This window comes from Vipera ursinii, assembly GCF_947247035.1.
Source record: "Vipera ursinii genome assembly, chromosome: 5".
In the NCBI taxonomy this organism is placed as follows: Eukaryota; Metazoa; Chordata; class Lepidosauria; order Squamata; family Viperidae; genus Vipera; species Vipera ursinii.
In genome coordinates, this window is record NC_139518.1 from 15,419,548 (window position 1) to 15,433,997 (window position 14,450).

General features: G+C 39.7%; 1 protein-coding gene across 1 annotated transcript in view; it reads right to left on the bottom strand.

The window, feature by feature from the left end:
* Positions 1-14,450, bottom strand: part of FNDC3B (fibronectin type III domain containing 3B) — a 316,638-nt gene that overhangs the window by 99,857 nt on the left and 202,331 nt on the right. The gene's annotated exons all lie outside the window — the stretch shown is intronic.

Consider the following 14,450-nt stretch of genomic DNA (forward strand, 5'->3'; position numbering starts at 1 on the left):
TCTACCTGTTTTTAGACGGATATTTCTGTTCAGCAAATGCTATATATACATAATGGACCGTTCCAAGAAATCCTGGTGCTTACTCTACCAAACATCTACCTTTTTACAGAAATGTTGGAGTAACATGGAAGTTAACTCTACAAAAAGATGGACCTGAAACAATGGCGAACATTCTGGTATAGGAACTGCAGAACCTCTAGAGTAGGCTTTAATTGAGGTCCCTTTTATTAAACAATGACATTTATCAGGACCTAGGAAGCATGCCTTCTCTGTTGCGATGCCTAAATTTTGAATAATATCCCCCCAGAGATCTGTATGGCTCTTACTCTGAAAAACTCAAAAACCTGGCTACTCAGCTCCTGTAGGCTGTTTTTCATTATATTTTTCCCCACTTCTGGACATCATAGGTCAGTTTCTTAATTTTGCTGAATAGAGAATTCTGGGAGTTGAAGTCCACATCTCTTCAAGTTATCAAGGTTGAGAAACAATGGCACCGTGTGATGTGAAACAACCAATAATTGTAAAATATCAAAGCCATACAGGTACAGCATCACTAGGCACAGCAGATTTATAATAACAGGCACTATTAAAGAAAGGCAAGCAAGAACAGACTCCCTTTTAAAACAAACCTGCTGATGCCCACTATAAGGACAAGATGCTGTTCTATCTAAAGAAGTGGAATTCTAGAATTATGGTGCCATCACCAAAGTGGCCCATGCAATTTGTTAACTCCTGTACAGGCATGTTCATTCACCAGATTAAAACAATTCAGCAATATATACGGAAGGCTGACCCCACAATTAAAAGTATGGCGAAGCAGATTTCTTTCTGGATATTATGGTTTTTGTATGTGTTTTTATTGCTTTTGCTATGAACTGCCGAAAGATATGGTATGAGATAGGCATCCATATAGATTTTCAAAATAAGTAAATAAAATTATCAAGTAATCTGCTTGTCAATTCAAGCCACACTCCTCTCTGTGTTAATGATTTACCTGTGGAGATGGTTACCAGCCATCAAATTTCTGGTTGTGCAGTTAACGAGTAGGGTGGCTTGGTCTCTCAACAGCGAGACACTGGTGAAGCGGGCATAGCAGTGCCCGTATTTTCTGCATCGGATGAGAAAAGCACATCTTCCTTCCCCTGCCCTGACCACTTTCTACAGAGGGACAATTGAGAGCCTCCTGTCATACAGCATCACAGTTTCGTTTGGAAACATCACTGCTTCAGACAGGAAGGCAGTGCAGAGAGTGGTGAGGATGGCTGAAAAGATCATTGGCAGTTCCTTCCCTTCCATCAGGACATAGCATATAAGCACTGCTTGAGCAGGGTCCACAAGATTGTCTGGGACACTACACATCCTCCTCATGACCGGTTTTCCTTGTTACCTTCTGGGAAGAGGCTTTGTGGTATCCAAAGCAGAATATCCAGATTCAATCACAGCTTTGTTCCATACAGTATTAACCTTGTGAACTCTAAAGCTTCCTCTTCCCATTATGTATTCAAGATGGATAGTGATTAATATTTATGTTATTTATATGTACGGGTATAGGTCTATACCAGGGATAGGCAACTTTGGCTCTTTTATGTCTCGTACACTTCAACTCCCAGAACTCTTGAGCTAGCATGGCTGGCTCAGGAATTCTGGGAGTTGAGGTCCACCAGTTATGAAAGAGCCAAGGTTGCCTACCCCTGGTCTATACCTATAGCATGTTTATATGTGTGTTATGTATGTGTACACTTTTGAGAGCAGCAACAGAATTTCATTTTAATGTGTGCCATCATGCCCACAGTAAAAAATGACAGTAAAGGTTATCTATCTATCTATCTATCTATCTATCTATCTATCTATCTATCTATCTATCTATCTATCATCTATCTATCTATCTATCTATCTATCTATCTATCTATCTATCTATCTATCATTTTATTTCAGGCATTGTGACAGAGGGCCTATTGCTTGGAATTTTTGCCTTGGGCACCCAATACTAAGAACCTCCCTATATGTAATTTCAGCTGTTTATCAAAGAAATAAATGCAGGAATGCATCCTTGGCTGCATGTCAACAGATGATCCCAGCCTAGAACTAGAATGCATCTTTGAAGTATTAAATGCAAACCATCCCTTCATATGCAAAACTAGTGATTCATTTATATTACAGAACCTTCCCCAAACTTATTCACTCCAGATTCTAAATTTCAATAAGTTGTTCAGTCAACAAATATCCTTTTTCCTCCGTTTTCATTTGGTCATCCATGACCATCTGCTTTCATTTTCCCAAGCCTCTCATTAAAGTGACTTGGCCCTTTTGCTTCCTTCTTGAAAACCAGTTGCTGATCAAGGCAAAATGCAATATTACATAATATTATAGGCGTGTGACAGCTACAGCAAAATGTTCTTGTATGCAGAGTGTTTTCTGGATGTTATAGCTACAGGATTTTCTGTTACATTTATTTGTTTTTCCCCCCTCCCACTCTGCTACCAAATAATTATGTAGCGCCCCACGATCATTAAACAGAGGTTTGGAAATTTGGGGGCAGATTAATTTGTTAAGATTAATTTCTTAACATGCATACATGGATACACACTCTTTTGCAAGTCTTCCCCAGAGCTTAATGATACTTTCCTGAATGATACTGTGTGAATAAATACCATTTTGGCTCCATACAAAAATGAGCTCTTGATTACACTGTTTATAATGGATTAGAGCAATTTACAAATCACTGATGGTGTTTAAGTAATAATCTACAATGGGGAAAAAATGCTTCTTCTCCCCCCCCCCCAAAAAAAAGAATGAAGCCCCCCACCTTCCCCCCCCCCCCAGGAGCCTCCTCCTCCTTCCAGAAAAGCAAACAGATTTCATAATAAATGTTAAGGCATTCTGTGTTTAAAGATCGTGGTAAAAATAAGATGAAACCTTTAATGTATAAATAGTAGCAGTATGTTTTAAAGTATTTCACATGCATTAGTTTAGTTACTCTCACAAACAGTTCATTTAGAGACCGGTCAAAGTTACAGCATCACTGAAAAAAGTGACATGACTGTTTTTCACACTCATGACTGTTGTAGCATCCCACATGATCAAAGTTTAGATGCTTGTCAACTAGTTCATATTTATGACAGGGTCATCTAATCAGCTTCTGCAAGCAAAGTCAATGGGGAAGCCAGATTCCCCAAGTTAATAACCAGGTGACTAACTTTTTTTAAAAAAATAATCAACGTAAGTGGTTCACTTAACAATTGTGGCAAGAAAGGTCCTCAAATGGAGCAAATTCACTTAACAAATATCTCATTTAGCAACATAAATTTTGGGCTCAGTTGTCCTTGTTAAGTCGAGGACTACCTGTATTACTATCTCTATAATGCAGTTAGAAACAAATTGCTAAGTGAACAGTAGTTTGTCCAGGTAATTAAATTCCTGGCAAACAAGCAACTGAATTTCCTATTTTGGTCTCTGAACCATTACATTACACTAAATCAAATCCTAAGTGGGGAAATATTTATAAGAAAGTTAAACAAATGGAAGAAAGAATATTAAATTTGGACTTTCTTTTTTTTTACATTAAGATGTGTATAAAAGGTACATAATTTTGCCTTAATCTTCATTCAGAAACAGTATTCTCCAGCTTGAAGAGCTGGCTGGGAAGAAGAAAAATATCTTGAGGTTCATTTTTCCCCCACATTGTTTTTACTAGCATTGCTTTTGAGCTATGCATTCTGCAATTTGGATGATTTATTCTACAAATCCAGTGCTCCTACCTTCAAGCCCTATTTTCTCATATCAGCTCCCCCAGTCCTTATGTGGAAAATATTAATTCACCCAAGTCCAGATGTATTGCAATTATTATTACTAAATAATAAGCTGCCAGCCCAGCTCTGGATGCATTTTTTTCTTCTGAAGAAAACGAAACGGATGACAGTGGGATGACCATGGCAAATCTAAAGGAGGCAGTACAAGACAAAAGGGCATGAAGGAGGCAGTACAAGACAGAGTGTGTTGATCCAGAACAGGGGTCTTCAAACTCAGCCCTTTTATGACTCATGGACCTCAACTCCCAGAATTCCTCAGCCAGGCACTCATGAAGTCCATGAGTCATAAACGGACATAGTTTGAAGACCCCTGATCCAGAGACTGGTCTTGGGTCAAACACAGGTGAATAGCTGATGACGACTTAGAAGTAGACTTCTTAGTTAATTCTCTATCTTTTGGAGTACAAGATACAATGTGTTATTTCTGTGCCATACCTCTGGGGATGTCGGGCGCAAATAATCAGATTCACACATTCTGCCTGTAATACAGGAATCTCCCTTGGGGGCAAACAGGTAAGATCCCAAGGAACGGGGGAGGGGAATTGTTCCTAGCTCTTTTTTGGTTGTGCAGTGACTCCAGGCTAACTTTGAGCTTGAGCCCCATCCTTGTCAAGTTGGGTGCAGGATCCCAACAGGGCAAGATCCTTCACACTTTGCTTGTTTGTGGCATTTTTTTTTAAACCAAGGTGGGGACACGGTTGGGTGATGGTAATGATGTTGTTCTCTTAAAGATATATCCTTAAATACTATACTCACCCTCAATAGCAAGCCAGAGAAGTGGATAGTGATGACCTTTAGGGACAACTTTCCTAAGACCAAAGACCCTGTTGTGGCATCTGAGCATTATGCATTAAGTTGACCTATAACAATGTTTTTCAAACTCAGCAACAGATGCTAGCTGAGGAATTCTGGGAGTTGAAGTCTAAATATATAATAATAATAATAATAATAATAATAATAATAATAATAATAATAATAATAAGTAGTAGTAGTAGTAGTAGTAGTAGTAGTAGTAGTAGTAGTAGTAGTTGGAAGGGACCTTGGAGGTCATCTAGTTCAATCCCCTGCTCAGGCAGGAAACCCTATACCATTTCAGACAAATGGCTGTCCAGTCTCTTCTTAAAAACTTCCAGTGTTGCAGCATTCACAGCTTCTGGAGGTAGGTTGTTCCACTGGTTAATTGTTCTAACTGTCAGGAAGTTTCTCCTTAGTTCTAGGTTGCTTCTTGACTAGTTTCCATCCATTGCTTCTTGTCCTGCTTTCAGGTGCTTTGGAGAATAGCTTGACTCCTCTTCTTTGTGGCAGCCCCGGAGATATTGGAACACTGCTATCATGTCACCCCTAATCTTTATCTTCATTAAACTAGACATACCCAATTCCAGCAACCATTCCTTATACAGTATGTTCCCTATATGTTTAAAGTTGCCAAGTTTGAAAAACATTGGGCTATAGGGATAGCATCCTACTTGAACACCCAGTAATATGCCTCTTTTCTGGATCTGTATTCACACATTATAGACTTTCATCCTTGATTTACATGTCCAGAACCCTGTACAGTATTGGTGAGTCACTCTGTTTCTAAAACAGGGAAAATGAGTGATGGAAATATGGAGTATAAATTAAATTTGATAAATACAAATATTCCATCTAAGTACCCATGGCACTTCTAGAACTGATGCAACATCTGCTATTACAACAAGCCTGATATTTGGATCATGACCACATTGCTCTGTGACAAACATTTGTGTAGGAGAACTGTTAAAGCACCACAGGAGATGAAGCAACTGTGGGAAGAAGAGAGGCTTTTTGCAACAAGCAGTTAATTTTCTTATTGTACAAATGAACAATAATCTAAAACTCCATAAAACGGTTGTCAAAATTCTGTATTTTTCATAAGCAGCCTGGCCGTTAGATTCTAAAGCTCTCCGGTGCTCTTATACAGTATTCAAGTAGTTATTCTGCAAGGAGAAGGCAATCCCAGAGCATTTCAGCACCAGCTATGTATAGGGATCCTGAAGCACCATTCCTCAGCAGCTTGTGTGGCAATAAGGCTGTTGTTTGACAGTAACATGCCTGCCAAAATCACATCGCAGAAGCTGGCTCTGCAGATTGCTGTGGAGATCCAGAAGGAGACTGCCAGCTGCCATTTCATACAGATGTCAGCTAAACCGTGGACTTTCTTTGCAACTGTCATACTGTACACTGCTTGCTCGGTTTTCGTTTTAGCAATCCACACGCTGCAAGTTTTGAATTTTTGCATTTAAAAAAAATGCTCTTACATTTACAACTGCCGCAGAAACTGCTCCTTGTATCCTAAACACATCAAGAATTTATCCAATGTGTGCTAAGTGCCAACCAATCCAATGGTCATACATTTTCTTTGTTCACTTTAAAATGTAATCTGTTTCTTTGGGGATTTTAGGTTTGGTACAAACTGTTTTAGTTAACTGTTACAAGCAAGGGAGCCGCGGCCACTCAGGATCCTTATTCTCCACTATTAATTGGATTGGGACTGTCTCCTAAAATTTGGTGGTGAACCACAAAGCATTCTTAGCTGTGCTATTTCCTAATTACCTTTAAAATAAACTGGAGAGGGGGAAAAAAATAAAATCTCCTTTTTGAGTCAAGCTTGTGACTCCTCGCATCACCATGTAGTTTTCTTGGTAACAATATAAAAGTAGTTTACAATTTCCTTCTTCTAGGATTTTTTTTAAAAAAATATTATTTTCTGGAGTAGCCTATTGTGTTGAGATTTATCGTTGCTGTCTCATCCTTATACAATCAGGTTTGGCCTGGTTTGCTGTATCTGTCTTTTTGACATCAGCCAAAGTCAGCTAGATACTGCCATCTAACTGGAAATGGTAAAGGCAGATTCTTTTTTTTATTATTTTTATAGGGAAAAAAGACACAACAGCCAAGTTACCTGAATCAAAACACTGGTTTGTTCAAAGAAAACACTAAGAAAAATAAATAAAATACCTTTGAAAGTATCTTTCCTAGTTTTCTTTGGAGGTATTTAAGGCCTGGAAAATCATCTTAAAAAGGTAAAGGTTCCCCCGCACATGCGTGCTAGTTGTTTCTGACTCTAGGGGCCGGTGCTCATCTCCGTTTCAAAGCTGAAGAGCCAGCGCTTGTCCGAGGACGTCTCCGTGGTCATGTGGCCGGCATGACTAGACGCCAAAGGCGCACGGAACGCTGTTTCCTTCCCACCGGAGTGTTCCCTATTTTTCTACTTGCATTTTTACGTGCTTTCGAACTGCTAGGTTGGCAGAAGCTGGGATGAGTAACAGGCACTCACTCTGGTACGTGGCACTCGGGATTCAACCCGCCAAACTGCCGACCTTCTGATCGACAAGCTCAGCGCCCTAACCCACTGAGACACCACATTTATAAAACGCTTTATAAAACCCTAGTGGTAAGACCACACCTGGAATACTGCAACCAGTTTTGGACAACATACTACAAAAAAGATTTTGAGACCTTGTAAAAAGTTCAGAGAAGAGCAACTAAGATGATCAAACATATGAAGAACGGGTGCAGGGCTTGAGTTTGGCTAGTCTAAAGAAAAGAAGAAACAAGGGTGACATGATAGCAGTATTCCAGTATTTGATGAGCTGCCACAAAGAAGAGGGCATCAAACTATTCTCCAAAGCACCAGAGGGTAGGACAAGAAACAATGTTGGAAACCAAACAGAGACCTGGAATTAAGGAGAAACTTCCTAACAGTGAGCACAGTTAACCAGAGGAACAGCTTGCCTTCAGAAATCGTGGGTGCTCCATCACTGGAGGTTTTTAAGGAGAGTCTAGAGACAGTCACTTGTCTGAAATGGTATAGGTTCTTCTGCTTGAGCATGGGGCTGGACTAGAAGACCTCCAAGGTCCCTTTCAGCTCTATTCTATTCTACATTTTTGGAGATGCTGGAGTTCTGGATTTCCTGCATAATCTAGTCAGTTGGACGATTTAGCTGCCTATTCAGCTATAATTATCTACTATCAAAATCTTAATTATTCCAGGAGTTAAAAGGCTTTTAGTGTAATTCTCTGTAAACCGGTGCACTCAATATATGTGACCTTTGATGGTTATAATGCTCTAATGAGCTCATTGTATCCTGCTAAGAAGCCTGACAGGTGCAGTGGCAAGACTTCCCCAGTCAATTTAAGGGGAAGACAGCCAACCAACAGGATTCTATTCAAACCTCATTTCACATTTGGCTCTAGGTTATAAATGAAGTGCCGCCATGGTGCAGAACCATCCAATAAGCTATGGAAAATCATATTTGAAATCTTTGGTGGAAACATTTGCTTTAATTTTCTCCTTGAGGGTTTAGAATTTGAGCTGCAGAATTGATGCCATTTATGATTTTCCTGGTGTTGCAGTTGGAACCAAACGTGATATAACCTGAAAGGGGTGTAGTACAGAAAAATAGATGCTCACACTACACAATCCCTCACCCTCTTACACACACTTATCTGATCAAAGTTGCTCCAAATTATTGCCTCGGGGTTTTTTGCTTTTTTTTTTTTTAATGAAAAAGCATTCTCTGGCTGACCCAGTGGATGTTCTAGAGACCTGACTTCACTCAATGTCTTGGCGTTTTTCAGCTGTGCTCATCTTCTGTAGCTGTAAAGTCTGTAGAATTTCCCAGAATATGGAGCTTCCAAACATCTTAAAATCAGAGCCAGGACAGAGAAAAACAGATCCCCTTCTTTTAGTTAAAGAATTCTTGAACAAATAAAATAGTTCCATGAGGTCACCAAAGAACTCCTAACATACTCATTTAAAGTATAGGACTTGGAAACATGTTCACAGATAAGGGGTCCTAATATTATTTTTTTTATTTCCAGATAACACTTTGCTGTGAAGAAGAGACAAACATTGCTTTTTCCGCAATGTAGTGGTAGTCCTTGACTTACGACCACAATCGAGCCAAAATGTCTATTGTTAAGTGAGAGAGGGGTTAAGTGAATTTTGTCCAATTTTATGGCTTTTCTTGCTGCAGTTGTTAAGTGAAGCGCTGCAGTTGTTTAGTAACACAGTTGTTAAATGAATCTGGCTTCCCCATTGACTTTGCTTCTCAGATGGTCATAAAAGGAGATCACATGACCCCGGAAACACTGCAACCGTCATAAATGTGAGTCAGTTGCCAAGGCTCTGAATTTTGATCATGTGTCCATGGGGATGCTGGAATGGTTGTAAGTGTGAAAAATGGTCATAAGTCACTTTTTTTTCAGTGCTGTTGCAACTTTGAATGGCCACTAAATGAACTGTTGCAAGTTGGGGACTACTTGTATAACAGGGTTACCAAAATTGGATTAAAGGACTTTAAAAAGTTTTGGCTCACCATCTAAAGTGGCATGTCATTACCATTGACATATTGTCAGGACCCACCCCAAACCACGTCTTAGGAAGACAAAACTCTTGGAGCCAAATCTTAGTCCAAAAGGAATCTTTACTATGACATGCTTGGTTGTAGGAGGCGAGACAGGACTTAATATTTCCACGATGTAAACCCTTATAAAGAGTTCCCGGTTTAACCCCCCTTAATCCCCATTTGGTCAGTCCCCCATCCTTCCTCTCCTATTTTGTTTATGGCTGTCTTCCGTGACAAAAGCCAGATGCTAGCCCCCCCTTTTGTTTCCCCAGTTCAAAAGGCTTCTCCTTTCCTTTGAAATGCCTATTGCCGGTTCAATACACATCTATCCTCTTCTCTTCGGGAGATGGCAGAATCCATGGGATATGTTTGAAACATTCCATTTATGAATATGATATAAATGGATTCTGACACATATCTAGTCAGAATTATAACCTGCACCCGCAAACATGTATGATGATGCTTGGCGTAAGATTACTGTGGTCTTTATTTGGTGTAGTGGCTTTCATGAGTACTTACTGGATCCCACAGGGACACAAAATAGAAGTCGCTAACTTTGTTTACTTCAAGCTCATTTAAATGTCTCCAACACATGAGTAGAACTTTCCCCACATGATTGGCAAAATACTCACAACACAGGATCGCTTTCTGTACAAGACTGACATGCAAACTGTGCTAACTGCTCAGCTTTACAATAAGTTATTTTTGTCCCAAAACATTCCTTTATTAAAAGTTTAACATGATTGCCCAGTTTGCCCCTGTCACACCCTGGACAAGTTCTTTTCATCTCCTGCCAGTTTCCTCTGGACCCTCCTATTAGCTTGATGTTCTTCCATATCCCTTATTCTACTATTGCATTCATGGCGACCGATATCCATTCTTTATCTAAGCCTGTGCTAACTTTAGTCTTTTGAATACAACAGGGAGAAAGGGTGGGGACCAAGGAAGAAGATATGGCAGTTCCAGAGACTGCTAATAATTGTTAGACAATTTTACTACAATTGATGTTTTAAAAAAGTATTTCATGCAAATCCTCCCTCGCTGCAAAATCTGGGGGAATAACCAAGGGCAGGGACAATATTACATAGCCTAGCCACCTAAATGGGTATCCTGAAGAATATCCACTTATTTGGAATTTACAGAATTTAATCTTGAAATTTTTCCCCTGAATCTCTATATACATCCAGCTATCCTAACTTAAAACAGTCACTAAGTGAACTGTTGTAAGTCGAGGACTACCTGTACTTTTTTCCTTTTTTGGGGGGGTCATCAAGTTATTGCCACTTTGCTAGGCGACTGGTGGTACTCGGATGTTGCCATATCCTAAAGGGGTACAATGGGTGAAAAGGTTGAAAAGCCCTGTCCTAGAGGACAGTTTTTTCCTGCCATATTCTAGGAAAGGAATTGCTATTTTTTTTTTTGCAATGCAGGTGCTAAGCTTGGATTATTAGTTGACACAGAAGTGAGATGTCAATAGATAAGCTAAATATCGGCAGCAGAATCAATTTAATATTTTTAATATTTATGGACAAATATATGAAGACCGGAAAGCAAAATACGTTTATTTTTGCAGAGAAATTACCCTGAATTTAAGAGGTCATCCAGATGGATAGATGATGCCCAGATTTCCTTCCTTAAGAAGCTGTTATTGCCAACTCTAGCTAAAACCAATCATGGCCAATAAATATGTTTGTGTAACACACATGTATGTGTATGTGTGTGTCTGTGTGTGTCTCTGTGTTAAAAGTCATATTTGAGAAAAGGGCAGAACCAGTACAATTTTTATATTAATTGAACAAACTAATCAAAATTAATTACCTCTGCAATAAGAAAACTCTTTTACAAAATCAGATGAATGCCATCTGTATGTGCCAACAAATTCACTCTCACATACATATGTACGAAGACGGACACATATTCTTTTTTTTAGGTGAAACCTCACATAGTAAGGGAAAAAACAGGATTTATAGAATTCCTGCAGGCATTTATGGAAAGGTAAGTTCAATTCTCATACAAAGAACTTAGTATATTCCTGCAGATAGTTGCAAAAATGAATCATTATGTCAGAATCATTACGTCAAACTGAAAGATATGGAACGGACAAAGACTGAATGAAAATGGGGTGGACAATTCTGTTTTCAGGCAGACTATCAAAATAAAAAAGCTAAGAAGGAACAGAGAATTTTATTTCAATATGATTTTTTTAATATGGCTATAAATATTTTTTTAATATGGCTATAAATATAAAAACAATGCACACCAGCCTAACAATAGAAATCATTTTGGACAGCCTCATAGGAACAGTTGCCACTACAGAAATAACTTATTTCTTCTGCCGAAACAGAAAGAATTCAAGTCTATATATTTTATGAAAAAGCCAAAAAAAAAATAGTTTTGTTGTATTAGCAAAGGTATAGGTATCCACTGGGTGTGCGCAGAAATGGGTATTAAAGGTATGTGGATGAAAAACTTAACATTCTACATTTTATAAAAACAAGATGGACGCTTTGGTCTAGTGGTTAAGGCACCAGGATAGAAAATGGGAGATCATGAGTTCTAGTCCTGCCTCAGCCATGAAAGCCAGCTGGATGAGTTTGGGTCAGTCACTCTCTCTCAGCTATATTCACCTCACAGGGTTGCTGTTATTGGAAGAGGAAGGTGTGTTGGATACGTTCACCATACTGAATTATTTGTAAAAATAATAAAGACGGGATACAAAGCAAGCAAACAACAAACAAACAAACAAACAAAAAGATCCTTTGTTCTGGGATTCCAGAAGCCAGCTTTACAGACACGAGGTGAGCTGTAAACCTGAAGCAACCAATGATGCTTGTTTTCTTTAAAGAAGGCAGAAGACTATCTAGCCCAGGGGTAGGCAAGCTCGGCTCTTTTATGACTCATGGACTTCAACTCCCAGAATTCCTGAGCCAGCCAAGCTGGCTCAGGAATTCTGGGAGTTGAAGTCCATGAGTCATAAAAGAGCCGAGCTTGCCTACCCCTGATCTAGCCCTTCCAACTTGAAAAGCAAAAGAAGAAAAAGGCAAACAATTAAAGTGCTGCCCTTTTTCCAATTCAGCAGCTGAAGTTACTTGCTGAAGTCAACAAACATGGCCAGCTGATTGGAAGACAGGACAGACATGCCACTGTAGTTTTGACATGCAGGGCATCGCCATGGAAAACAAAAGTACTGAGCTTAGGCACAGGTGTTTCAGCTTACTGCAACTACACACTCAGGCCTTGGCAACCCTAGCATTGCAACTCTACTATAAAGGTAAAGGTAAAGGTTCCCCCGCACATGCGTGCTAGTCGTTTCCAACTCTAGGGGCCAGTGCTCATCTCCGTTTCAAAGCCGAAGAGCCAGCGCTTGTCTGAGGACGTCTCTGTGGTCATGTGGCCAGCATGACTGGACGCCAAAGGCGCATGGGACGCTGTTACCTACCCACCGTAGTGGTCCCTATTTTTCTACTTGCATTTTTACGTGCTTTCGAACTGCTAGGTTGGCAGAAGCTGGGACGAGTAACAGGCGCTCACTCTGTTACGCGGCACTCGGGATTCAACCCACCAAACTGCCAACCTTCTGATCCATAAGCTCAGCGTCCTAACCGACTGAGCCATCGCATCCCTTCTACTCTACTATGGTGTCCCCCAATTCTGTCTTCTGACATCTGAAGCCCTTACCTCAACTGCATGTTCAGACTCAGGCTACATTTGCCTATAGAAGCACAAGAGTTACCAAATAAAACAGTGAACCCTTTTCAATTGTTGCATTTACCCCTTGGTATAAATTCCTTGAGCGATTGGAATCCATTGCACTTGGACGGTGGTAGTATGAAAAAGGCTGCAGTTCACATTTTAGTTTGTTTTATCTGGAAATGGGAAGCTATTATCTTGTGCTGGCAAGAAAGTCCCAAAGTACTTTTTCTTATCACATCTGCAGGTGAAGTGGGTGTAGACTTAGAAGGTGATGAAGTACATATACACATACACATATTGCAGATCATAGATCAACTTTTGTTGCAAGCCTCAACTTGGTCTCGCTCAATTGTCTCTAATAAAGGAGAATATTTGTAGCTCAGAGTTGAAATGAGGGTTCCTTGGTGCTCTCTGAGCTTGGTTGTTTTCTTGCAGATGTTTCTTGCAGACATACCAAAACAGGGTACCGATGATATTACCTAGTTTTGGTAATGGAACATCTGCAAGAAAGCAACCGAGCTCCAAGAGAACACCAAGGTCTCCTCAATTTTTCTCTCTCCCTTTTTCTCTCTCTCCAAAAGGATTCCATTCTACAACTGAGATATTCTCAATCAAGGAAGATTTGCACACACTATTGTGCCAATAGTCTACTGCTAGTTATGATTTGTCCATTTCAAAAGCAATCCCCAAAAGTCAAAGACAGCTTGACTAGAATTCAGAAGAAGCAGCATCCATCAGAAAATAGTCTGAAGGACAGGGAGCTCACACAATTTGTCACTGTCATAAGTCACTGTTGCTGAAGTACATTATAACTAATTTTCACTGCTATACAACGTGGTCAGAATTTAAACTGCATAGCACACTTGGTTTGAAGAAGACTTGGGTATTATTTGATAATCACTACCTGTGCTGGTTCATGAACATGTTTGGAGATTACCAGACTTTACTCAGTCAGCTTACTCTAGCAATTAACTGAATTGATTTTCTTTTTGCTTAGGTTTAGCCCTTTATCCCCAGCCTTCCAAAATGTTTCCACAGTCAGAATAGCCATTGCAATTCATTACTTTATAGCTAAAAAGCATTATAAACACTCTGTTTATAAGGAAAGACAAAAGCCAGTAGAATTTGGTTCCAACATGGATGCAATGAAACAGGAACACAGGAGACTCCAGGCAATGGGGTGGACACGGTTTCGGTGTGACGCATCTGGCCCGTGGGCCATCAGTTTGACATACCTGCCTTATTCTGTTTATTCAACTACCTACTACCTTTTCCAGCCTTCTGGGGAAGTCAGTGGGGAAGCCAGTTTCACGTAACAACCCTGCTTGCTACTAACTTAACAACCGCAGTGATTCATTTCACAACTGTGGCAAGAAAGATCACAACATGGGGCAAAACTCACTCAATGACTTAGCAATGGAAATTTTGGGCTAAGTTGTGATACCACGGCGAGGACTACTATACTTATAAAATGAGCATCACCCAACATTTAAACAAACAACATGTATGTTTTCAATTAATCTTTTTTAGCACTAATTGGGAACTGACTGAAATATCATGTTAGGGATTCACTCCA